Source organism: Vicia villosa, linkage group LG5, assembly GCF_029867415.1.
Source record: "Vicia villosa cultivar HV-30 ecotype Madison, WI linkage group LG5, Vvil1.0, whole genome shotgun sequence".
Taxonomy (NCBI): Eukaryota; Viridiplantae; Streptophyta; class Magnoliopsida; order Fabales; family Fabaceae; genus Vicia; species Vicia villosa.
In genome coordinates this window covers 156,542,469-156,568,884 of record NC_081184.1, presented here as the reverse complement: position 1 = coordinate 156,568,884, position 26,416 = coordinate 156,542,469, and positions in this window count along the sequence as shown.

The following is a 26,416-nucleotide window of genomic DNA, read 5'->3' as shown; positions in this document are numbered from 1 at the left end:
ATGTTTATAAATTTCCTAAGGTACAAATGATACAAATTTCTCCAAATTTCTCCAAGTAGCACAAGTACACACTAAGGGGGAGCTATATATCTTAGGGGGGGAAATTATTTCAAGAAATGTCAAAACATCAAGAGGATTATTTGTCATCATCAAAAAAGGGGGAGAATGTGAAGTCAAGATTAAATAAAGAACTTTGTTTTTGATGAAGACAAATCTCTAAATAACAAGAAGGCAAAGATGAGTTGTTAAAGTTAAAATATCAATGATCAAGGCTTTGGAATCAAGCTTGCACTTCAAGAAGGTATAATGACTATAATTACATTCTCTAAAGTCTTAGATGCTCAAGAAATCAACCAACCATTGCATAGACCATCCATGATAATAGCAAACATTTGCAAAATCTTTTATTCAAGTTTTACACTGGGTAAATCGATTTACCATAACATGAAATCGATTTGCCACTGTCTTAAAACATTTCCAGAAGCAAAAATTCACGTTTTGCACTATGGAAATCGATTTACCTAAAGAGGAAATCGATTTCCCACTGTTTGTTTTTGAAATTTTGTTAACGTTACATGCATGAAATCGATTTCATGCTAAGGGAAATCGATTTCCCCTGTACGTTTTTTGAAAAACAGCAACATTTCATAGCACCTTTCCACACACCTTTTCATGGAAACATTTCCTTTAATCTTGGCAATTGTTCATGATTAATTTACAGAAACTTATGATATTTCAAGGGGTGTTATGAACATCTATATATACTCAAAATTTCAAATTCATTCTTCACCTCTTCCAATCAAAAACTCTTAGAAATTTTCAGAAATTCACATTGTTATTCTTCAATCTTTTTCAAGATATTTTCTACACACTTTCATATCATCCAAATCAGAAAATATTTTGAGCAATCTATTACTTTAAAGAATTGTGAATTATTAACATTGGAAGGGAAGATCAATCAAGAGATTGATACATTGTTCTACTATTCAAACTCTTACACAAAATCAAATACTTGTTGTATTCTTGTTATCCATGATTGTTGGAAACAAGTTAGACACTTTGAGAGGATTGTTCTCATAAGTGGTCTTAGTGAAAAATCCAAGAGGATTGTTCTTGGTCCAAGAGGATTGTTCTTGGTGTTTGGTTAGGCTTGTACAAGATACCATCTATATTAAAATCTCTTACTGCGTAAGGGGACTGGAGTACTCTCGGTTTGTGAGGGGAACCAGGATATATCCTTGTGTCATTTATTTTTCTGCACTTTACATCCTTTGATAACATTACCATAAACCAGAAAAATAATCACTTTATACCATAAAACCGAAAAAGTTATAAAGTACCTAATTCACCCCCCCTCTTAGGCATATCTGATACTTACATTAATATCGTGTAAATAAATAACATTTAGTTTGGTAGTAAATATACTCTTTTTAAGCTTTTCTTTTGCTTTTTTGTAGGTTTTATGCATTTTGGGAAGTATTAGGTGGTATTGAGGCAATTTGGAGCAAGTTTGGAGGCCAAGGGAAGAAGTTTTGTTCAGCAAGGGCCGCTCAGCGGCCACTAAGCGCGCTTTCCAGTGGCGAGAGACAATTTTGTGTTCAGCAAGTTCCGCTAAGCGGCCTCATCCCGCTTAGCGGCCTCCAGCGTGGAAACAGATATTTTGTGATGACCGCTTAGCGGCCGTCATGGCGCTAAGCGGCGGTACTTTTTCAAGTGGCTACTTTTAGGCACTTAGAGATATTTTGTGGATCTTATCTTATTATCTTTTCATTCCAACAACACACACACTCTAGGGCAAGAAGAGAAGAAAGAAAAACTCATCCATATTCAAGATTTCTCAAGCATTTTTCTTCATCATCTTTGAATTTCTATGCTAGGAGGTCTTGTATTGATGTTTGTTGTTAAAGCTATGGATAGCTAAACTTCTCATGTGTCAAGATTAGAGGTAGTTAGCTTGTAGAGTATGTATTTAGCTTGATCTTTTGTATATGAACCTTGTTGGTGATTAATATATGGTGAATATCTTTGTATTCATGTTTATATGTTGTTTTGATACACTATTGAGAGATATGTTTCAAATCTCGACCAAAAGGGTATTCATCTATCAACAATCAAACTCTAGAGATAGATTTGTGAGTTGATAATCACTTGTATCAAACTTTAAAGGTTATTATGTCAACTGTCGGCATGAGAGATCATCTGACGGTTAATATAATAACAATCACGACACTGCTTTAGAGATAAACAGTATCGAGAGGATACATGATTGTATTAATCATTGATATGTTCATATACATGATCATCAGAGTATATACAAAAGCAAGCTGACGAAAACTAATCTTGACACAGTTTTACCAAACCGATTTTAAAACCTAAGTTATTGTCTTTAATTTCTTTTCATGCTATTTATTTTTATGACACTAAAAACATCCAGAATCTTAACTCAAAATACACTAAGCTGTAGAACGGCGATAATATCGCATCAATCCCTGAGGAGACGATACTAGAAATATTTATCCTATACTTTCTAACAAAATGGCGCCGTTGCCGGGGATTGGCGTTAATATATTATAAGCATAGCAATAGTTTTTGTGTGTTTTGAGTATAAATATTATTATTATTACCTAGTCTTTGCTCACTTTTTGGTTAGTGTTTCAGCTCTGGTTTATGCGTGGGAGTGTCCCAGCAGATCAGCTTCTTTTTGATCCAGAAATTGAAAGAACCGCAAGGAGATTGAACAGTAAAACCAGAAGAAGAAGGAAACTAGCCAAAGAACGAAGATTAGCCCAAGAAGCTACTACTTCATCAGCACCAGAAGTTATAGAAGAAGAGATGGCAGGGCATGGAGAACAAGACCCACCGCCACCACCACCACCGCCGCCAAGAGCACCATGTGCTAACAGTCCAAGAAGAGCAGCCCAGTTTGCACGAAATGACAACAATGCAAGAAATTCTGAAATGAAGACTGGGATTCTTCAACTACTTTATGCTAGTCCCTTTGCAGGACTTAATCATGAGGACCCATATACACACTTGACAAAGTTCTATGAAATTGCCGGAGCAGTCGGAGCACCTGAAAGAGAGGAAGAGCAAGTGTTTAAAAGATTATTTCCTCACTCATTGATTGGTAAAGCAAAGGATTGGTACCTCGATCAACCTACTCAAACCATGACAAATTGGAATGAGTTAGAAGAAAAGTTTCTTGATAGGTTCTTTCCTCAGTCAAGGCTGCTTGAAGCAAAAACAGCAATTTCAGTGTTCTCTCAAGGTGTGAATGAAACTCTTAATGAAGCATGGGAAAGGTATAAGTCAATGTTGAGAAAATGTCCGAGTCATGGCTTTGATGAACTCACCCAGATTCATATTTTTCGTAATGGCTTACAACCTCAACCGAAGCTTCTTTTGGATGCTACTGCTGGAGGTTCTTTGATGGCTAAGACAGCAGAGGAGGCAATAGAGATAATTGAGAAAATGGCCAGGAATGATCATCAGGTGCAACATAACCGAGGAGTTGTTCAAAAGAAACCGGGACTTATTGAATTAGGAACCAATGATGCTATTCTTGCTCAGAACAAGCTTCTTTCTCAACAAGTGGAGGAGCTTACAAAACAAATGGCAAGGTTACCTCAACAACTCAAGGAATTACATGATCCTAACAAGAACAAACAAGTTGCTTCGTGTGAGCTTTGTAGTGGAGACCACCCTACCGGATATTGTCCACCGGTGAATGAAGTGAATTACATGGCGAATCAAAATCAAGGAGGCTATCAACAAAGACAAGCTCCTTTCCAAAACCAAGGTGGATACCAACAAAGGCCTAATGCACCACAATATGGCCAAGGGTGGAGACAAGATAATTATCAACAAAGACAAAGTCCTTATCAACAACAACCACCTTCTCAGGACAAGCCTTCAAAGTTGGAGGAGACTCTAAATCAATTCATGCAAGCATCAATGGCGAATCAAAAGAGTAATGAAGCGGCAATAAAGAATTTAGAGACTCAAGTCGGCCAACTTGCAAAACAATTAGCCGAGAAGCAACCCGGACCATCATTCACGGCAAACACTCAAACCAATCCTAAGGAGCATTGCAAAGCGGTTGTAACTAGGAGTGGGAGGGTGCTTGAAAGTGAAGTGGAGAAGGAGGTCGAGGAGGAGGAAGTTAGGATAGAAAAGGAGAAAGAGGTGGAAGGTGAAGTAGAACCAAAGAAAAATGAGGGAGTCTTAGTTGAAAATGAGAGTGAAGAAAAAAGTGAGGAAGAAGAAGAAAAAAATAGAGAGAAAAAGAGAAAGATTAAAGAAGGAAAGAAGAAAGTTATGAGTCCTCCCGTTCGTAATTTACCTTACCCTCGTGCGCCTTCGAAGAAAGATAATGAGAAGCAATATGCTCGTTTTCTTGACATATTTAGGCAATTGCAAATTAATATTCCTTTTGGTGAAGCTTTAGAGCAAATGCCAAAATATGCCAAGTTTATGAAGGACATCCTCACGAAGAAAAGAAGCTACACTGAGCCCGAAACGGTTGTCCTAGATGCTAAATGTAGTGCCATCATTCAAAGTACTTTACCAAGGAAGGAAAGAGATCCAGGAAGAGTTACTTTGCCGGTTACTATTGGTGACATTCATATTGGAAGAGGTTTGGTTGACACGGGTTCAAGTATCAATTTGATTCCTTTGTCCATGGTCAAGAGGTTAGGCATTATGGATATGAAAAATACAAGAATGACACTTCAATTAGCCGATAAGTCTACAACTATGCCTTTTGGGATAGCGGAAGATTTACTTGTGAAAGTTGACAAGTTCTTCTTTCCGGTTGATTTTGTTGTCATTGATATGGAGGAAGATGTTGATACCCCGTTGATTCTAGGAAGACCTTTTATGAAGACGGCAAGGATGATGATAGACATTGATGATGGTTTGATGAAATTGAGGTTCCAAGATGAGGAAGTGTGTTTTGATCTCTCGGAAGCAATGAAACATCCAAATGATACAAGTGATTGTTTTAGAATTGATGCTATGGAGGAAGTTATCATGCAAGTTGAAAGTAGAGCTCATGTGTTCGATCCTCTTGAGAAAACATTAACCAAAGCTCTTGATGTTCTCAATGAAGAAGAAGAAAAAGAGATTAAAGAGTGTTTGCGAGATCTTGATGTTTTTGAAGAGATAAGTCCTTTTGAAGCAAAGATGGAGGAGTTGAAAGATGAGCCAAAGGTGGAAGAAACCAAATTAGAATTGAAGATGTTACCGCCCCATTTGAAATATGTTTTTCTTGAAGAAGGTGGTAAGAAGCCGGTGATAATTAGTGGTTCATTGTCTAAAAAGGAGGAAGATAAATTAATTCATGTGTTGAAAGCTAACAAGGAGGCGATAGGATGGGTTCTTTCCGACCTAAAAGGAATTAGTCCGGCCTATTGTATGCATAAAATTATGATGGAGGAGGATTTTAAACCGGTAGCTCAACCTCAACGCCGGTTGAATCCTACAATGAAAGAAGTTGTAAGAAAGGAAGTGGTGAAACTATTGGAAGCCGGAATGATTTATCCTATTTCCGATAGTGCATGGGTGAGTCCAGTCCAAGTGGTACCAAAGAAAGGAGGAATGACCGTGATCACAAATGAAAAGAATGAGTTGATTCCGACAAGGACCGTGACGGGTTGGAGGATGTGTATTGATTACTGAAAGCTTAACCAAGCTACTAGGAAAGATCACTTCCCTTTACCTTTTATGGACCAAATGTTGGAAAGGTTATCGGGTCAAGAGTTCTATTGTTTCTTGGATGGCTACTCCGGGTACAACCAAATTTCGGTCAATCCGGAAGATCAAGAGAAAACGGCGTTCACTTGTCCCTTTGGAATTTTTGCTTATAGACGAATGTCGTTTGGATTGTGTAATGCACCGGCCACTTTTCAAAGATGTATGCAAGCTATCTTCTCGGACTTCATAGAAAAGACAATGGAAGTTTTCATGGATGACTTCTCCGTTTTTGGAGCTTCATTTGATCTTTGCTTGAAGAATTTGGATGCCGTGTTGAAAAGATGTGTTGAAACCAACTTGGTCCTCAATTGGGAAAAATGCAATTTCATGGTTACCGAAGGCATAGTTCTTGGTCACAAAGTTTCTTCCAAAGGAATTGAAGTCGACCGAGCAAAAGTGGAGGTTATTGAGAAGCTACCACCGCCAACGAATGTCAAAGGAATCCGAAGCTTCTTAGGCCATGCGGGATTCTATAGGAGATTCATCAAAGACTTTTCTAAGATTGCAAAGCCTTTGAGCAACTTGCTCAACAAAGATAAGTATTTTGTTTTTGATAATGCATGCCTTTTAGCTTTCAATGAATTAAAACAAAGATTGACCACCGCACCCATAATCATAGCACCCGATTGGAAACTTGATTTTGAACTAATGTGTGATGCTAGTGATTATGCGGTAGGAGCGGTGTTGGGTCAAAGAAAAGGAAAAATTTTTCATGCTATACATTATGCTAGTAAGGTTCTGAATGAAGCACAAATTAATTATGCAACAACTGAAAAAGAACTACTAGCTATTGTATATGCATTAGAAAAATTTAGGTCCTACCTAATTGGTTCGAAAGTTGTTGTTTACACTGACCATGCAGCGATAAAGTATTTGCTTACCAAGCCGGATTCAAAGCAAAGGCTCATTAGGTGGATATTGTTGCTACAAGAATTCCACTTAGAGATTAGAGACAAGAAAGGAGCGGAAAACTTGGTGGCGGATCATTTATCAAGGTTGGTGAATGAAGAGGTAACAAACAAAGAAGAAGAGGTTTTGGAATCATTCCCGGATGAAAAGTTGTTCATGGTGGAAGAAAGGCCGTGGTTTGTTGACATGGCTAATCATAAGGCATCGGGGTGGATGCCGGAAGATTGGAGTAAAAGTGCAACAAAGAAGTTTCTTCATGATGCCAAATTCTATGTGTGGGATGATCCATACTTGTTCAAAATTGGTGTGGATGGTGTGTTAAGAAGATGTGTGACAAGGGAAGAAGCAATGAGAATCTTGTGGCATTGTCATAACTCACCTTATGGTGGACACTATGGTGGGCAAAGAACGGCGGCAAAAGTTCTTCAATCCGGGTTCTATTGGCCTACGTTATTCAAAGATGCTTACTTGCATGCAAAAAGTTGTGACAATTGTCAAAGAAGTGGTGGAGTGAGTAAGAGGAATGAGATGCCATTGACAAATATGTTAGAAGTGGAAGTGTTTGATTGTTGGGGAATAGACTTTGTAGGACCATTTCCTTCATCTTTTGGTTGTGAGTATATATTGGTTGCGGTTGATTATGTTTCAAAGTGGGTGGAAGCAATAGCATGTCCGAAAGCGGATGGAAAGACCGTAATCAAGTTCTTGAAGAAAAACATTTTTACAAGGTTTGGAACACCAAGGATTCTCATTAGTGATGGTGGCTCACATTTTTGCAACACACAGCTTGAAAAGGTCTTACAACAATATGGTGTGAAGCACAAAGTAACCACGGCCTATCATCCACAAGCTAATGGTCAAGCCGAAGTTTCCAACCGAGAAATCAAAAGAATCTTGGAAAAAACAGTTTCTTCGTCAAGAAAGGATTGGTCACAAAAGTTGGATGATGCTTTATGGGCTTACCGTACGACATACAAGGCACCGATTGGTTTTACTCCGTTTCAAATGGTTTACGGGAAGAGTTGTCATTTACCCGTAGAATTGGAGCATAAGGCATTTTGGGCCTTGAAGTTGCTTAACTTTGATCCTAAGGCAAGTGGTGAAATGAGAAGATTGCAATTGCTTGAAATGGAAGAATTGCGATTACAAGCCTATGAATCCAACAAAATCTACAAGGAGAAAGTGAAAGGATATCATGATAGAAAGATTGTGGAGAAGGATTTCAAAGAAGGCCAAATGGTTCTATTGTTTAATTCAAGATTGAAGTTGTTTCCGGGTAAATTAAAGTCGAAGTGGTCGGGTCCGTTCCGAATCAAGGAAGTAAAAGACTATGGAGCGGTTGTGCTTGAAAATCCGACAACAAATGAAAGTTGGACTGTGAATGGCCAAAGACTCAAGCCGTATCTTGGTGGTGAAGTCGATCGAAGTTCGGAATGCGTTCCGATTTTTGATCCGTAAAGCCGCCATGGACCGTCGAGCTAACCGACGTTAAACAAAGCGCTAGTTGGGAGGCACCCCAACATTGTAAGTATTCTCTGTTTTGTGTGCGTTGTGACTGTTAGGAAAGTCGGGAAAAATCGGGGCTTGGGGGACTGCTGAGTTTTCTGCTGAAAAACAGCATTTTACTGATACCGCTAAGCGGCCATCTGTCGCGGGCGAAAAACCGTTTTTGTGTTCCTCTTTTTGTGGGATGAGACACCTGATGCCTTCTTTGGGCTCGAGTGCTCATAAAAAATGATTTTTCTTTTGTACCGACCAAACTTTTTATTGTTTCCAAAGGAGGAAAAGGAAAAAAGCTGCAATAACCTAAAAGTGGGGGAGAGATTCCGGGTAAGAGGGTTGGTTATACGAAGGGAAGGTATTAGCACCCAACGTATCTATAGTACTCTATAGGTTTCTTTGTTTTGTTTATTCCATTCTTGTTGTGGTGGAGGTTTTTGTGAAATAGGTGGGACCTAAGGTGTTTGTTTGATTATGCTCGCAAAGATCATCGCGATCCTCTGCATACATATCCCTTAGAGGGAATCAGAGCATCTGTAGCTCGGGGTCTACGGGTGCTAAGGTTTGAATGGTTTTTTTTTTGTTTTGTTTTGCTCGCCAAGGATCGACCTTGTGCCTACGTATTCTCAAAGGGATGTTGAGAAAGTCAGAGCAATCGTAGTTCCCACTTATGCTAGTGGAAGCAAAGGAAAATAGACAAATGTCGTCTAAATGCTAGATGTATCTAATCTATATCATCACATACATCTGTTTGATTTTGTTTAAAAAATCTTTTCATTATAAGCCCGGGGCCATGCCACTTAGGGTGCTTAGAATGATAAAGATGTTTTTGTTTAACCAGCCTTGTGGCAAAAACTTTCAATGAAGTCAGCCTTGTGACAAAAAGTTTTAATTAATCAGCCAGCCTCGTGGCAAAAGTTTCAATGAAGTCAGCCTTGTGACAAAAACTTTGATTAATCAGCCAGCCTTGTGGCAAAAGTTTCAATGAAGTCAGCCTTGTGACAAAAACTTTGATTAATCATCCAGTACGGTGGTAAAACAGTTTGATTGATTAGCCAGCCTTGTGGCAAAAAGGTTTGATTTTGATTGATTGATTGTTTGTGATGATATATAAGAGATACTCCTAGCATAGAGATGAAAAATGTCTAATCTCCTAGGGTATTTGTTTTGGATATTGGGGATGCTTATAAGAAGCCCGTGGGTCCTTGTACGAAGCCCAAGAGGAGGCTATCCGAGGGTCCTTGCATTGTAAGCCCAAGAGGAGGCTATGGGAGGGACAATCCGGGGTCCTTGCATTGTAAGCCCAAGAGGAGGCTATGGGAGGGTCACTCGTTTGTACAAAGCCCAAGGGGAGGCATGGTATAGTTGGTCTGAGCTCTTAGAGCGATTTCACCGGGAAACCATACTCTATGTCCTAACCTAAACTAGTGGAGATTCTTTGCACGAAGCCCAATAGGAGGCTATGGGGAACCTAGTGTTGTACTAAGTTAAACAAGCACACATATCACACATATGAACAAACATGAACAAGTATGAACAAATATGAACAGGTATGAACAATTATATATGACAAAGTGTGTGTATATAATGGAGTTTATGAAGGAAATATACCTGTAAGCATGATCCATTTGTATACACAGGGCTCGGGACTCACACTCGGGGAGAGGTCCATTTGAGTTTATTCAAAACTATGTAAACAGGTATTCACAAAAGGGCTTGGGACTTATACCTACATGGAGGCCCATGGTATATTTTTGGGAAGATTTAAAGAAAAACCTTCATTTTTGGTTTGTCATTCAAAGTTAAAAATCAAACTGATCGAGATATGTACAAAAAAAGTGTACAATGAAATACCTAATTTCATGTACTTGAGTGGGTATGTACAAAAGGGCTTGGGACTTATACCTACGTGGAGGCCCGTGTTTTATTTACAAAACATGGTTGACTGTTTATTTACAGACGCGTTGTTTGAAAAAGCGGTTTGAAGATTTGTTTTGAAAGAGTTTTCTGTACAAAGAAAAACTGTATAAAGAAAAGGAAAGGGACTTATACTCTCTAATATTCGAGAGGCCCATGTTTTATTTTCATAAAACATGGTGGATGGTTTAAAAAAAGAGTTGAAAGATTTGTTTGTTAAAAAAACTGTTTGGAAGTTTATTTGGAAAAAAGTTTTCTGTTAAAACAAAAAACTGTACAAAGAAAAGACGAAAGGGACTTATACTCTCTAATATTCGAGAGGCCCCACATCGTTTTGAAAATCAATTGATCAATTAAAAAGATTTAATCAATAGTTCAAAAAGAAATGGTTATTGTTTTGAAAAAGAATCGCGATCGCTCGTCTTAAAACGATTTGAATTTTGAAAGAAATCAATTTAATCGAGATAAACAAGAAGATTGTCTTCAATTAATATTTAGATGATTAGGGTTTGCTTCAAAAAAATATTTACAAGTGATTAAATTTGAAAATCAAATGAAAAATAATATTTAAAAGTATTAAAATTACTTAAAAACAAGTCATTTTAAAACCAATTAAAAATGTATCAAATAAATATTTTTTTGTGATTTTTTTTAACATTGTCAAAATATGTATATTAAATAAGAAGTGTTTAAAAAATGAAGAAAAAATAAGTTAATTTGATGTATTAAATAATTAAATGAAGTTGTGAAGAATTTGAAAGAAAAAAGTGTCAAAAAAATGGTTTTGTCTTCCAAAGGGCTTGAACCCACGCCCTCTCTCTCACATGCCAAAACCTGGACCAACTGAGCCACGCTTGTGGCTTGTTAAACATACGCGTTCAATAAAATATATTTTCAATCAATTTCCAAAAACCTTTGAACCAAATCTGGCGCCAAGAACAAACCCTCAACAAGAATTTGAAAATCTTCGAAACTGAATGAAATTGATCAAGTGAAGGGTCTATCTCACTCGTTTTTTCATAAGGAACATGATGGTGATCTTTAATTCCATTTATTTTCACTCTAAGATCATTAATTTTCTGATGAACATGAAGAACCCTAATTCTATGATTCAATCTGAAATCGTGTATGTGCATGATAAGTTGCAATTGATTGAGGGCTAATGATCTATGCATGTGCAGAAACAAGATAGTATGGCAGTTTTTCATTTATGATGCATGTATGATAGAGTTTGAAGTTCATGAGGCTTACCTTCAAAAACGGCCAACTGAGAAATTGAAATCGTGCCTGGAGATGTTACAGATGTTGTTTCTTGATCTGGACAGCATCAATGGACCTTATGGAACATGTTTGAATGCTTGGAACAGTTTGAATTCACCTGAGCTAAGCTATGGAACCTGAACTGCAGTTGCTTCAAGTATGAATCGAATTTGAAGATGGAGATGTTACAGGTCATATGTGAGTGTTTGGATCATTCATATGAAGTATATGGAAGGTGTTAGAAGTGATAGTTTGGACAGAAATGGCCTGGATTTGATTTTGGCATGATAAGGCTAGTGTTATGCATATTTGGAAAGTGAGGTAGTGATTTTTAGCTTGAGGTGTTTTTGGGGTGTATGGATGGTTCAAACAAGTTTCAAATGATGTTTATGAGTTGTGGGAAGCATCATTTTGCTCAGAACTTCAAAGGTTTAGAGGTTGAGCATTTTACCTCTTTGAAACTTAAGAAACTTGCAATTCAAGAAAGAAGAGAGAAAACCTATAATTGTGAGGTTTTGGTGTGATTTTGAATGAGGTTTGGACCTCTATTTATAGGCCAAGGATTCTGAACTCCAAGCTTTGCAAGTTGATCAAAGAATGGTGATTTGGCATTTGGAGATAAAATGGAATCTTTACATTTAATGCACATGGTTAAAAATGATAACCATGGTTAAAAATCTCAAGTGCTTCTTATCTCTTTCTATTCTGATCTCAAACCAGAAATATCTCACAATTATTGGTGGTTTATGTCATTGCTTGCATCATTAGGCCATATAGTATAGAAACTTAGTGAAAATGGCTTGAAATTTCATGCTTAATGACCTCTAATGTCAAAATTCAAAACCATAGCTATGCTTCATATTTTTTCATGCTCTTGGACATTTTGGAAAGCTCATGTTACACACTTCAAAAGCCTAGTTGAAAGTTCCTTCAAGACCTTTAAGGAAATGGGTGAAAAAGATCCATGAACTTTGAAGAAAAATGAAGTTTCAAGTGAAGTTTTCAAAAAGTACCAACTTTGAAGCACCATATCTCTTAAATGGTTGATCTTATGGAAAAAATTTATATGTGTCAAAGTTGTTTATTGGATCAAAATCTACAACTTTCATGTTGGAAGTTTTTTTCAGTTTGTAGGTGAAATTTTGAGAAATTCCCTTTCAAAGTTTGGAAAAAACCATGAAAAACACTTAGAAAAATTTTCTAAGTATGAAAGTCAAACTTTGACTTTTTGATTCTTGATTGATTTTCTTGATTTTTCTTGATCAAATGACTTCATATATCATATATTGATGATTTAAAACTTCAAAAGTCATGGTTGACCAAAATTCCCCAAAAGTCAATGGTGATCTTGTACAGTTGACTTTTTCAGACGAATCGCGTTTCTGGAGATTTCAAATGAAACAGGCTATCCTCATCAAATGAATGGTATGAATGGATCACATTGAAGCATTAGAGGATATTGAGTCATGTTTTGAGTTGTGGCACCATGTCCTGATTAAAAAGTCAGTTGCTCAGTGAATTAGGTCAAAAACCCTAATTGTCGACCTGATGAAATTGATGACTGTGGATCTTGAATTGAGATGTAATTTCCATTGGATGTTGTCATAGGGATTATTTGAGGATGATTGAAACCTTTGATTGACTTCCTGGGGGTTTTTATGGTTTCCCAAATGTGATCCCTGATTTCAGTCCCTGATAGTTTAAAACCCTGATCTGAGGATTTGTCTGATCAATCTTTGTGTAGGAGATGTTATGAGCCAATGGATTAGGTCAAAATGATGCACTTGAGGTCTTGATATCATGTCCCAAGCCATTAGGTCAAATTCTGAGCAAAAGTCAAGAGTATGCTGTCTTCAGTCAAAACCCTAATTCAGTCGATTCAGAGCCTTTGAGCTTGTTGAAATGAATCTCTGAGGACCAAATGTTGATTGTTGATGAAGATAGTTCTTTTGAGATGAAGGGAGAACAAAACCCTAATTGATTGTTACTTGTATTGATGAGTGATTTCCTGATTAAATCCTGCTGAGTCACAAGTAGCAAACACAAGCTATGCAATTTGTTAGAGATGCAAATGATGCATATGCAGATGATATGAGGTGGTATCTTAGGTCAAAAATTGGGGTATGACACCATCACACCGCTAAGCGGCCAAACAAAAATGCAGAAAAAAAAATAATGTGGGCCAAAGGGTCTGACCCGGCCCAGTTCAAAAGGGAAGCAAGTTATGAGGGGCTGAGCGGCCAGAAACCCTAGCCACCTCATTTCTCCCAAAATTTTCAAGTCTCCAAGCTCCCTCCTTTCCTCTTTCAACCTTTGCATCCATTTTTTTGGAAGGAATTTCCTGTGTTCATCTCATCTCCCTCAATTCTCTTTGTCCATTTGTGCTTGCAAGGTAAATGTGTGTTATTTTCTTTGAAAAAGTTTGTGTAAATTGGTAGTAGTAGTAGGTAATGTTTAGAATTGTTCATATTTATGGATTTTAGGTTTAGATTGTGATTAAGTTGTTGTTTTGTGAATTGATTTCTGGAATTTGTGTGTTAAAAACCCTAGTTTGTGTAAATTAGGTTAGTTTTGTGATTAGGAGTAGAGTTAGTATTGCATTCATCACTGGTTGCCATTGTTGATGCAGAAAAAGTGAAGAAATTGTAGGAGAGAACATGTTTTAGCAGACTGCATTTCTGCAGAATTTTTCTGAGAAATCGCAGGGCCGCTAAGCGGCCGTGACCCCGCTAAGCGGCGGATGCTGATGACAGAAAAATGTTTCTGTTTCTGGTTCAGTCTTGTTCAAGCATTCAAAGTCGGGTCCAGCACCACTAGTTAGCTATGTTTAACTGCAATATTATGTGTTTAACAGTGTGGTGTGCTTTTTGTTGTAATTTGCAGATGACTTCTCGACAAAAACGAAGCAAAAGAGGACGGTTTCCAGGCTCTAGTTCTGGACAAGCTCCCGTTCCTGTAGCACCTCAATTTGACAGTGCAAGATTTTTGAGTGCTGAACACCAAGAGTGGTTTGGACGGTTGTGTGGCAGAAAAATTTTACCGGAGAAAATCTTTGATCTCAAGCCTAATGGGGAGTATAGGCAATTTGTGGAAAACATGTGTCATACCCTAATTTTTGACCCCCCTGAGATGACATATCTTCAGGATTTTCATCAGGTCAAAACTAGTGCCCAAAGCAGTCACTTCTTCATCTGGCATTTAATCAAGGATATTCAAAGACAAGAGAACTCAGGCAAAGGATCAATCAATAGAGGGATTAGTCTCTAATACAATCATAAGACTCAAAAGCCTCATTATTACACCTATGATTGATTAAGACACCCAGTCATCTAAGCACAGGATCACTCAGATCAACAGACTAGGGTTTGGAGCCTATCAAGGACTAAAATCAGGGATCACTTTTGGGAAACCCTAAAAAGCCCCAGGAAACCATTCAAAGACATCAATCATCTTCAAATAACTCATATGACAAGATCCACTGGACATTACACCTCAGTTCAAAGTCTACAGTCATCATTGTCCTCTGGTCGACAATTAGGGTTTTTGACCTAATTCACCAAGATAGTTGACTTTTAATCAGGGCATGAATCCAAAACTCAAGACATGATTCAAGAGTCTCTACTACCTCAATATAATCCATTTACATCATTCATTTGAGGATAAGATCTTGTTTCTACACAAAAGTCCAAAAATTCACTTTGTCGGGCAAAAGTCAACTGTATGGGATCACCTTTGACTTTTAAGGTTTTTGGTCAAAAAATGACTTTCAAAGATCAATATCATCAATATATGGATATTAAAGTCATTTGACCAAAGAAATTCAAAGAAATTCATCAAGGAGCAAAAAGTCGGGAATTAGGGTTTTTGAAGGCATGGTGAGAACTCAAAATTTCACCTACACAACTCAAAAAACTTCCAACATGAAAGTTGTAGATCTTGCAAAATAAAACAACATCTTACAAAGGAACTTTTTTCAAAAGATCAATCATTTATGAAGTTTTGGAAATTTTGATGTTTAGGTCATAAACACTTAGAAATTTTTCTAAGTGTTTTAACCTAGTTTTCATCCAACTTTGGGCTCATTTTTCACAAATTTCCCAAATGATTCTGAAGAAGACATAAACTAATGATTTAAAGTAGATGTTTAGGGCTTTCCAAATTGTGTTCAACCTTCTCCAAATTCAATTTGAGCTAAGAGTTATGCTTGTTCAAAGTTGGCCTCATGAAGTAAAATTATAGGTCATGGACACTTTTGGACTTTGCAAATTTTGTGCAAATAACCTCTCTTATGGATGCTACACGACCCATAACACATCTGAAAACATGCCATGCATTCATTTTCACCATGCCATAAGAATTGAAGAAGATTCTAAAAACAAGAACATGTGATTATGTAATGATTACATTTGTGAATTTATGGCAAATTGATGAATCACCCAAGGAATCTTCTCACCAACCAATTAGAGCTCATTTCTGGCTCAGAATTGTCCCCTAAGATTAAACAAAATCGAGGGCTAGGGGATTGATCAAATGGAATCAAAATTCTCATCATTGCATAAGAGATACTTGCAAACTTCCTTCATGGCTAAGAAAGCAAATCAACTTCACTAAGGAAGCTCACTCCTCTGCAGCTATACTGATCCATTTGCCTATAAATACAGATGCATTCCTCATTCAAAAACACACCAAAGCAACCATATTCCTTGCTTTCTCTTTCTCTTCTCATGTTCATTGTTTTTCAAAGTTCTTTGGCAAGAAGAATCGATTTCTTCAAACCAAAGCTCATCTTTGGGAAGTGAACATTCTAACATCTCAAGGGAGGTCATTTGAGGTGATCCAAGCACCTGGATCACTTCTGTAAGTGGAGGAACACCATTGTTGCTCTCACTTTGGAGCATTTGCAGTTGGAGGTCCATGGAGTAATTCAGGAGGTTCCGAGCCAAGCCAATCATCCAGGCACACTCCTCAGGTCATAGTGAAGCTAACCAGATGGCTGCAGCTCATCTGTAACTCAAGAATCAACACCCTCCATGTTCACTTGAAGCTGAAATCGAGGGAGGTCCATAGAACAATTCAGAAGGATTCAGGCTGTAATAAGCATTCAGTTAGCATCATTGAGTCTCAGGGAAGCTATTGAGATCATTCATTCAAGCCCAGGTGCTCTCAATCATCCTCACGACCTCCATTTTCAGAGGTAAGTTTCTGAACTCCACCTCTTTAATTTAAGCACTCTTTGTGGTAAAGCTCGATTCTATCTTGTTCAGCATCATCAGAGGATTAAAAACCCTCTATCATCATTCATTTATTCATCTTGTGCATCATTTAATTTTAAAATTAGGGTTTATGTGTTCTTCGTGTTCATAATGAAATTCGTTAGTTACACTTAGAATAAATGAATTCTGAGCCCATAATCATGTTCCTTGTCCAAAAACGAGTGAGATTGATGTTTACATCATGCCATTTAGTTGAGAGACCAGAGAGTTAGGAATTTGAAAATCTGAAGCTCGAGGAAGAAGATGAACATGGCGCGCGTAAAATTTGAATTTCCTGGCTTATCTGAAAATATAATATATTGAGTGTATATAGTTAACAAGCTGCGCGCGCAGCTCAGTTGGTTAAGTTTTGAAATGTGATCATGAAGGGCGTGGGTTCGAACCTCTCTAGGGCCAAACCAATTTTTTAGCATCCATTTTCATTCTTTTTTTTATACAAACTTCACACAATTAATAAACTTATCAAATTAAATCATTTTCACTTCATTTTTCACACACTTGCTATTTAATATACCTACTTTGTGAATAATCAAAAAAATCATAAAAATATTATTTATTTCATGTATTTTAATTAGGTTTAAAATAGTATGTTTTAAATGTTTTCTTAAATACTTTAAAATATATATATTCATTTTGTTTTAACCTAATTACTTTGTGAATAATTTTATGATAAAACCCTAATTATTTAGGTCTTAATTGGGTATAGATTTCATCTTTGCCTTAATTAAGTTGACTTTTGTCACTATTCAAAACTGTTTTCAATCTCTGATTAAACGGATGATTAGGGTTTTCAAACAACAAAACTTTGCATCATTCCAAATCATTTTTCAAATTGCTTTTACACCAGTACTGTAAAGTACTGGGCCTCTAATAGAGTGTAAGTCCCAAAACACCTTCTCTTCTTAGCTTGTTTTCAAAACTGTATTTTCAAAATCTTCTTTCTGTTTTCAAAACATTCTTCTGGTATTTGAAGGGCATTATTCCCGGTGAAACTCTTCAGATACCTATGTGACCTTTGTCCATCTTCACTTCTTCTGTTTTCAAAAACCATTAACTGTTTATCATATATATTCAACTGTTATCATCAAAACAACAAAAATACTGTTGAGGCTCTGTACATACTTCTTCAATGGCCTCCACTCCATCCAGGTTAGGCTTTACAAGCTTTCAATTTACAGTCTTTATTTAAATTACTGTCAAATATAAACTGTGCATATATATTAGTTTAGAACTACGTTTGAGTATAAACCCTAGGACAGTTAAACTATATATATATTATAGGAATATGGCCTAGGATTGAGAATGTCTTCCCGGTGAAGGCTCTTTCCTAATTAGAGATCTGTAGTTCAAACCCCCAAGATGAATTATTCCCGGTGAAACATCTTGGTAAAAACCTTAGAATCCAAATAAATAGGACACATCCACCCAAAGAGGAATTATTCCCGGTGAAACCTCTTACCCATTTGCTTAGAGCCAAAATAAGTTCAAAACTACATAGCTTTCTCTTGTGCTATAACAAGGACCCTCGATTAGCCTCCTCTTGGGCTTTGTACAAGGACCCACAGGCTTCTTAAAAGCATTTCCAGCTTCCTCTTGAGCTTGTATACAAGGACCCATCAGGTTTCTTATAAACATAGGAACAGGTCTTTAGTCACCTTTTAGCATACCCTGGTGAGTTTCTTCCAATTTAAACCAGACTTTAAACAAGCCAAGTTTGTCTCAATTTTGCATTGAGTACACCTTTTGGAATGAGAGACATGGACAGTCTCTGTCACCCTTATCTTCATCAATCTTCCTTAGCAGAGTCTAGGATCCATGCTTTGGGTCATCCTCAGCATTGAGTCAGCCTTCATCTTGGGCTTTAAACAAGAAGTCTCCATTAGATAACCTTTCTGCCATTCATTTTCAACAAAACCCCTGGAAAGGGTTAGCCTCCAACATCTGTCTAAAAAATGCAAAACCCCTGGAAAGGGTTAGCCTCCAAAGTCAATTAAAATCAACCTCCATTTCAATAAATCCCTGGAAAGGGTTAGCTTCCACACATTCTTTCATTTTTAATATAAACCCCTGGAAAGGGTTAGCCTCCAAAGTCAATTAAAATCAACCTCCATTTCAATACATCCCTGGAAAGGGTTAGCTTCCACACATTCTTTCATTTTTAATATAAACCCCTGGAAAGGGTTAGCCTCCAAAGTCAATTAATAAAAAATGTCAAAAAACAAAGATTCATTTCTCTTAGGAGATAATTTCCCCAAAAGAGTCAAAACCCCTGGAAAGGGTCAGCCTCCAAAAAAACATGATAAAGTCAGTCTTTTAACAGACAAATTCTCCAGCTGAGTCAAAATCCCTGGAAAGGGTTAGCTTCCAAAGAAAAACAGTCTTTTAATAAATAAAACCTCCTCAGTAGAGTCAAAACCAACAAAAACAGTTAGCCTCAACCTTGGGCTTCATACAAGGCACCCAAACAATAAAACTCCCCTGTCAAGAGTCAGCCTCAACCTTGGGCTTTGTACAAGGCAGATAATAGAGTCTCCCCAGTGAGTTCTTCATCATTCAGTAGCCACAACCTTGGGCTTTGTACAAGGCAGATAAACCATACTTTCATGTGTCAAAGATTCCTAACACCTAGGATCTTTTCCCCTTAGAGTCATCCATACTCAATTCATTTATTTAAGAGTCTGCCACAACCTTGGGCTTTGTACAAGGCAGAAAATAATGTTTTCCCTAGCTAGAGTTAGCCACAACCTTGGGCTTTGTACAAGGCACATAAAATAGAGTCATTCATTCAATTATCCTCAACAGTTAGCCACAACCTTGGGCTTTGTACAAGGCACACAAATAGAGTCTCCCTAAGTAGAGTCAGCCTCAATTCTGGGCTTTGTACAGAACACAAAAATACCCTGTAATTAATCCTTAGTGGAGTCATCTCCCAGAGTCAATAATAATTAATAAATCAATCAAAAAGCCTCAAGCTTGGGCCTCATTCAAGCCAGCTAAAGTCAAATCTTTTATACAGTAGATAGACATAGCTTATCTCTATAGAGAGATATTTTTACTACTCTACCACATTCAAACAAACAAACATTTCAATTTCAATTTCAATCAAAGTCTCCCATTTAGGACTCTGAAAGACATGCTCTGGCACATCCCCAGACTTGTACACTTTCCCTAATTTGGACGAGCATCTTTCTTTCATTTAAGAGGCATCTGACTGGCATACTTGCACACACAAGTAAGGTCCCCCTCTTGAATGAAATGAATCCAGTTATTCTGTCACTCCTTTAAATGTTTGTGGTAGAATAGTACTAATACCTTTCTGTAGAGATGATTTCATGTCTCTTTACTGTAAACAGAGATTTAATTCCAAGCTTCAACCTTGAGCTTCAAGCAAGGCACCAAAAACAAGTAATTTCCCTAGTTAGTTCCCCGAACTACATTAAGCTCTGACTTCCACTAGGGATATGTAGGCATGAGGTTCACAAGGAATCTCAGCGAGCTAATAAAATACCAAAAATAGTCAGTCTGTCTATCTGTCTGTCTTTCTTTAATCAATTCAATTCCTTCTCCTAATACAAAGGAGAAACTTTCCCAATCATTAGCAGCAAACACAATCACAATGACATAGAGAAGGTTCCTGTAGAGTACTACAGATATGTAGGGTGTTTAAACACTTCCCTATGTATAACCGACCTCCCGGACTCCAGAATTTCTAGTCTAGGTGAAATCCCCACACTTAGCAAACTCCTAGGGTTTAGTTGAGATTTTTTTTCCCTTTCCTACTCGTAGGACAATAAGAAAGTTCGTGTGATATCGTAGGAAGAACTGAAATAAAATTCATCCCACCACGGGCGCATTCTCCTTCCAAATTTCGCGTGAAGGGTTTAGCGTGCCGTCCTCCCAAGTGAAACGGGGAGGTAAAGAAAACGACACCACAACATGCATCATCGTAGGTGGGATGTTCTTTTGCAGCCGAGTACTCGTATCAATGTGGATATTGTGAGGGAATTTTATGCTAATGCGATGCCAACGGAGGATACGAAGTATGTGAGAAAAACAGTTGTTCGAGGGAGAGTCATTTCATTCAACCGGGCTGCCATTAGTTCTTATCTTGGTGATCCATTAGCCCTTCCTGAAAATGGGTGTGAGTATGCAAGGATGCATAGAGCAAGGCAGTGGAATATGGATGAAGTAGCAGAGACTCTTTCTTTTGAGAGTCGTGGTTTTTCTCTTAACCCATCTGGCATACCAGTGAAGATGGACCGAGGGAACATGAATCAGATGGCTCAGCTCTACCTCACCCTACTTCTGAACAACTTGAAGCCGAAGAGCCACAACAGTGATCTCACTTTACCTAACTCTTGTTTGTTATTTGCTATGATGACAGGTATAGAGATTGACATTGCTCAGATTATTTCTGAGGAGATGCGAGAGGTGGCTTCTAGTGGGCACTCTTTAGGGAGTCGACTTGCTGGTCAACTTCCTTATCCTGCTTTGATTATGGGATTGTGCAGGAGGGCTAGGGTGGAGATTCCAGATGAGGTTCAGATGACTATCACTAGCAAGGTGGATGAGCATTATGTTGCTCGGTTTTGTTCTCCACGGGGAAGGGGTCGTTTTCAACCACAACCTGAAGCAGTAGCTCCTCCTGCCGGCCAAGCAAGGTATAATCAGCAAATGGCTTGCAGGTATAGTTGGGATTATATGGATGCTTTGTGCAGGTCGGAGGCTACCATTCACGACTCTTTGCACCGCTTGTACCTGAAGATGAGCGATCCTTCCAGTGTGACATCTTTTACTACAAATGAGCAGTATGAGGCCATTTGTAACTATCCGGAGGATAGGCCATTCTTCAGGAATGGGGGAGGAGTTAATGAAGAAGAAGGTGATGAAGGAAACCACGAAGAAGAGGAGGATGGTGATGAGTGATGATGCATACCTTTTGGTGATGTTGTTATGTTTTATTGTGTTTGTTTACTAGTACTTTAATTTTCCGTTGAATAGTTAGTTGTTGGATTATTTTGTTACCATCCTTAGGGATGTGTTGTGTTTGTTGTAATGAAGTAGCAAATGGTGCTACTAAGACATCTTTGAGGCATTTGCCATTGGCAATTTGTCTCTAATATATTATATCATATTAGGTGTGTGTTATATTTTGTGTTTTTATTATAGTGTTAAGTTTGTGTAGTTATATAATGTAGTGCTAGTAATATAATAATAGTACTAATAATATAATAGTAGTAATTGTGTTTGAACATAATATTAGTAATTATAAGAAAATTTTTGTTGTTTGTCCTTGTGATGAATAGAAAAAAAAAACTCAAGCAAGCAAAATCTCATCAAAAAGTGGTAGCATCAAAGTTGGATGGTGATGATAATGCTCTTGATGCGGTGCATGCTAAGGTAACGATTTTCTTGCTTTGTAGATATTAGTGTGAATATGATTTAGGTGCTTTATACAAAAACTTGTCAGCACTTTGCATTTGAAAGATTTTGTTCATATTTGAATCAAGTTAGGACATAACTACATAAGTGAGAGGACTTTCCATTGTGTACTAGAAACTTTTGTGTGTGCTAGCAATTGGTGTTAACTGGGACGATTCATGCTTAATCTGCTTTGTTTAAAGTGTTAGAACTTAGAAGTGATCGAGGCATTTTTTTTGTGTAATACGAGAAAAACCACCTTCCAAAAGGCCACATGTGAGAGTGTGATCAATTGAAACCAATTTTGAGCCTTAAATTTTGATGTTGCCAAGTGAGTTGAATGAGAACCGACAAGCTAGTAAGTATTCCCTTATTAAGTTTGTTGAAGAAAAGCAAATAGAGAAAACTTTTGACTCACTTGGAAAATATTTTCTTTGGTAGACACTTAACCCAATTACATTTAAACCTTAAATGAAGAGCATGATTGTGTTGAATTGTTGAATTGTTCAAAGTTGGGGAGAGAGGAGTTTACTTGAGAAAAAGAAAGAAAGGAAATGGTGGTATAATAGAACAATGCATTCAAAAAGAAAAAGAATAATATGAAAAAGAAAAGAAAAAGTTCAATGAGATGAAAAATCAAAAGACAAAAGAAAGAATGCATTGTAATGTTGTTAAGTCAAAAGGGAGAAATAAGAAAGTTTGTGTAAATAGTGTGATTGAATAAATGCTCTTCATGCAATTGTCCCTTTTTGATTCATTGGCCTTGTAGAAATGTCACTTGTTTGGAACCAAGCCAAGTTACAACCGAAAAAGCCCTCGTGATCTTTGCTTCTATCATTTTGGGTACTTAGTTAGATGAATGTATGAATTGTCTTGAATGTGAACAATTGTTAGGGAGAGTGATAAGTCCTTTGTGCTAGCATGATTATAGCACTTTGTCCTTCATTTTTGAAGTTGATTGTAGGTGATTCAAGTTTGAACATCATTTTTATAAATGCAAGTGTGGTGAAGTGTTTGTATTTAGAACCTAGCTCATATTCATGTTTTGATCTTGTACAAGCAAGGGATGGTTATGGAGCATGCATGTAAGTCAAGTTTGAACCATTCTCTTTATGTTGCTAACCTTGTAAATACTATTTTGTTTGTGCTTGTTGAGTTGTTCTTGTTTGAGGACAAACAAAGGTCAAAGTTGGGGAGAGTTGTTAGAATCCAAAATGTGGATATTTGTTGATAAACTTTTGTGGTATTTTGATAATTTTTCTCAACTCTTTCCATTTAATTACGGTTTAATATCGTGTAAATAAATAACATTTAGTTTGGTAGTAAATATACTCTTTTTAAGCTTTTCTTTTGCTTTTTGTAGGTTTTATGCATTTTGGGAAGTATTAGGAGGTATTGAGGCAATTTGGAGCAAGTTTGGAGGCCAAGGGAAGAAGTTTTGTTCAGCAAGGGCCGCTCAGCGGCCACTAAGCGCGCTTTCCAGTGGCGAGAGACAATTTTGTGTTCAGCAAGTTCCGCTAAGCGGCCTCATCCCGCTTAGCGGCCTCCAGCGTGGAAGCAGATATTTTGTGATGACCGCTTAGCGGCCGTCATGGCGCTAAGCGGCGGTACTTTTTCAAGTGGCTACTTTTAGGCACTTAGAGATATTTTGTGGATCTTATCTTATTATCTTTTCATTCCAACAACACACACACTCTAGGGCAAGAAGAGAAGAAAGAAAAACTCATCCATATTCAAGATTTCTCAAGCATTTTTCTTCATCATCTTTGAATTTCTATGCTAGGAGGTCTTGTATTGATGTTTGTTGTTGAAGCTATGGATAGCTAAACTTCTCATGTGTCAAGATTAGAGGTAGTTAGCTTGTAGAGTATGTATTTAGCTTGATCTTTTGTATATGAACCTTGTTGGTGATTAATATATGGTGAATATCTTTGTATTCATGTTTATATGTTGTTTTGATACACTATTGAGAGATATGTTTCAAATCTCGACCAAAAGGGTATTCATCTATCAACAATCAAACTCTAGAGATAGATTTGTGAGTTGATAATCACTTGTATCAAACTTTAAAGGTTATTATGTCAACTGTCGGCATGAGAGATCATCTGACGGTTAATATAATAACAATCACGACACTGCTTTAGAGATAAACAGTATCGAGAGGATACGTGATTGTATTAATCATTGATATGTTCATATACATGATCATCAGAGTATATACAAAAGCAAGCTGACGAAAACTAATCTTGACACAGTTTTACCAAACCGTTTTTAAAACCTAAGTTATTGTCTTTAATTTCTTTTCATGCTATTTATTTTTATGACACTAAAAACATCCAGAATCTTAACTCAAAATACACTAAGCTGTAGAACGGCGATAATATCGCATCAATCCCTGAGGAGACGATACTAGAAATATTTATCCTATACTTTCTAACATACTACATCAAAGAAAGTATGTCAAAGAGATACTCAAGAAATTCATGATAGATTATTTGAATCCCGCTGTTTACGGTGATTTCCGGTAAACAACCGCTAGTCTTCCAAACTATAATAAATATGATTTGGTTACTCGCAGGATCGACTAGATTGATCCTAGGACACATAGTCAAGAAGATTGTCATCAACGTTCACTCGAACCATATTCATTATTTGTCTTCTTCAATAAGCGTTGTTCGATTAAAGAACAAATAGTCTTGACAATCACTTTGTTATATATAAATGTGATTTCAGCGAAAAGATAAGTAACATAACATAGAAAATTAAAAGGACTATTGAAACGTAAAGAATCTTAAACTGCAGAAATGTAAAAGACTTTGAAAGTAAATAACATGAAAGTAATTCGAAAGTAAATGACGTTAAAGTAAAGATACAGAAATGTAAATGGCAAGAAGTAAATGAAATGCAGTAATTCTGGAAAATATTTAAAAGCAAAGGGTAATACACATGTATTAAAATGGTGGTGTCATACGTACATTTTCTCAGCGAACTCTTTCTCTTAACGCTTGATACTTGAGTAAATATGTGAGTGATTTGTACAAAATGAACACACAGAATCCTAACACTAAGACTCCTATTTATACTAGTTTCGACCTTAACGGTCCTATACTAATCTGCTGCCACGTTTCTCATAAAAACTTCTAGCGATGCCATCTGTTACTTGGACAGTTACGAAACCGTCTTCGAATTTCAAATCTTCCCGCCCGAGTCTGTCTTCGACGCGTGGCAGTGTATTAAACAAACACTACGAAAAAACACGCTAAGTAGTAATACTTGAATATATTTACAAATTTGTCTAAGTCCCCGAAGACACATACTTTTCACTAGCTTTCAATATTCATTATCTTCATAGTGAACTTAGAAATCTTTACTCTCGAAGCATGACCATCAGTAGCCATTCTTTTATTTTTAAGGGATGGCCATCAGTAACCATCTTTCCTTCGATTTTCTACTTCTTCGAAGGATAAATAATATAAAACGAAATCTTCAGCTAACAAATTGCCCCCAATAAATGCCTGTTTCGAGAGTCAACAGAAATAGGCGTTTCTTGTCATTATAAGATTTCGTTCTTTATTGATCTTTGAGAGTTCCAAGACTGCTGACTAACGTCATGATCATTGATGACCCTGTTTCCGAAACGTCTTGTCATTTTCCAAGATGTCTCCTCATAACTTACATTCCCACGTTTTAACCTTACTTCTTGATCATTACTCCTACATACTAGGAGTGAAGCTAACTTTATTCGACCGCCGTTGGATTAAATCACCAGCCGCCACGTGTTCTTTGGATTTTACCCAAAAGATTTAAAAAGGGTTTCCGTTAAACCTTTAAACACTTGGTCTTGCACTTCTACACAACCTTTCATTCCTATTTCTTCATCTTCTTCAAAAAAACCAAACATCTTCAATCTCTTCAAAATCTCGTTCTCTTAATCAAAAATTTCTCTATGGCTTCATCTTCAAATGTTCTTCAACCTGCTCTGAAGCTCCAATCAACAACACGGTCTGGGGAACGAGAGCACGTTCAAAACCCTAACACCGAAGAAATACACGCTATTTACGCTTCCCAGGTAATCATTCCCTTTGAACTTTCTGGAAAATCTCTCGCTTTTATGGGTCCATTACCAGGTGAAAATATCCCATCTCTGAATAAATTCTTCCCTGCTTATTACAAGACTAGACCAATAGTTAGCAAAATTAGGATAGATGAAGATGGCTGTTCTCCCTCAGGAAAATCTGCTAACATGGAAGAAACTCCAACTGTAACTCCTTTAGCTTTAGCGAAAATTAGGGTAAACTATATGACCAACTCTGTAAAAGTGTTTAGGTCAATTCCTTTAGCCAAGGATCCTGATTTGTGTTAGAACAAGATTTGTTCTTATC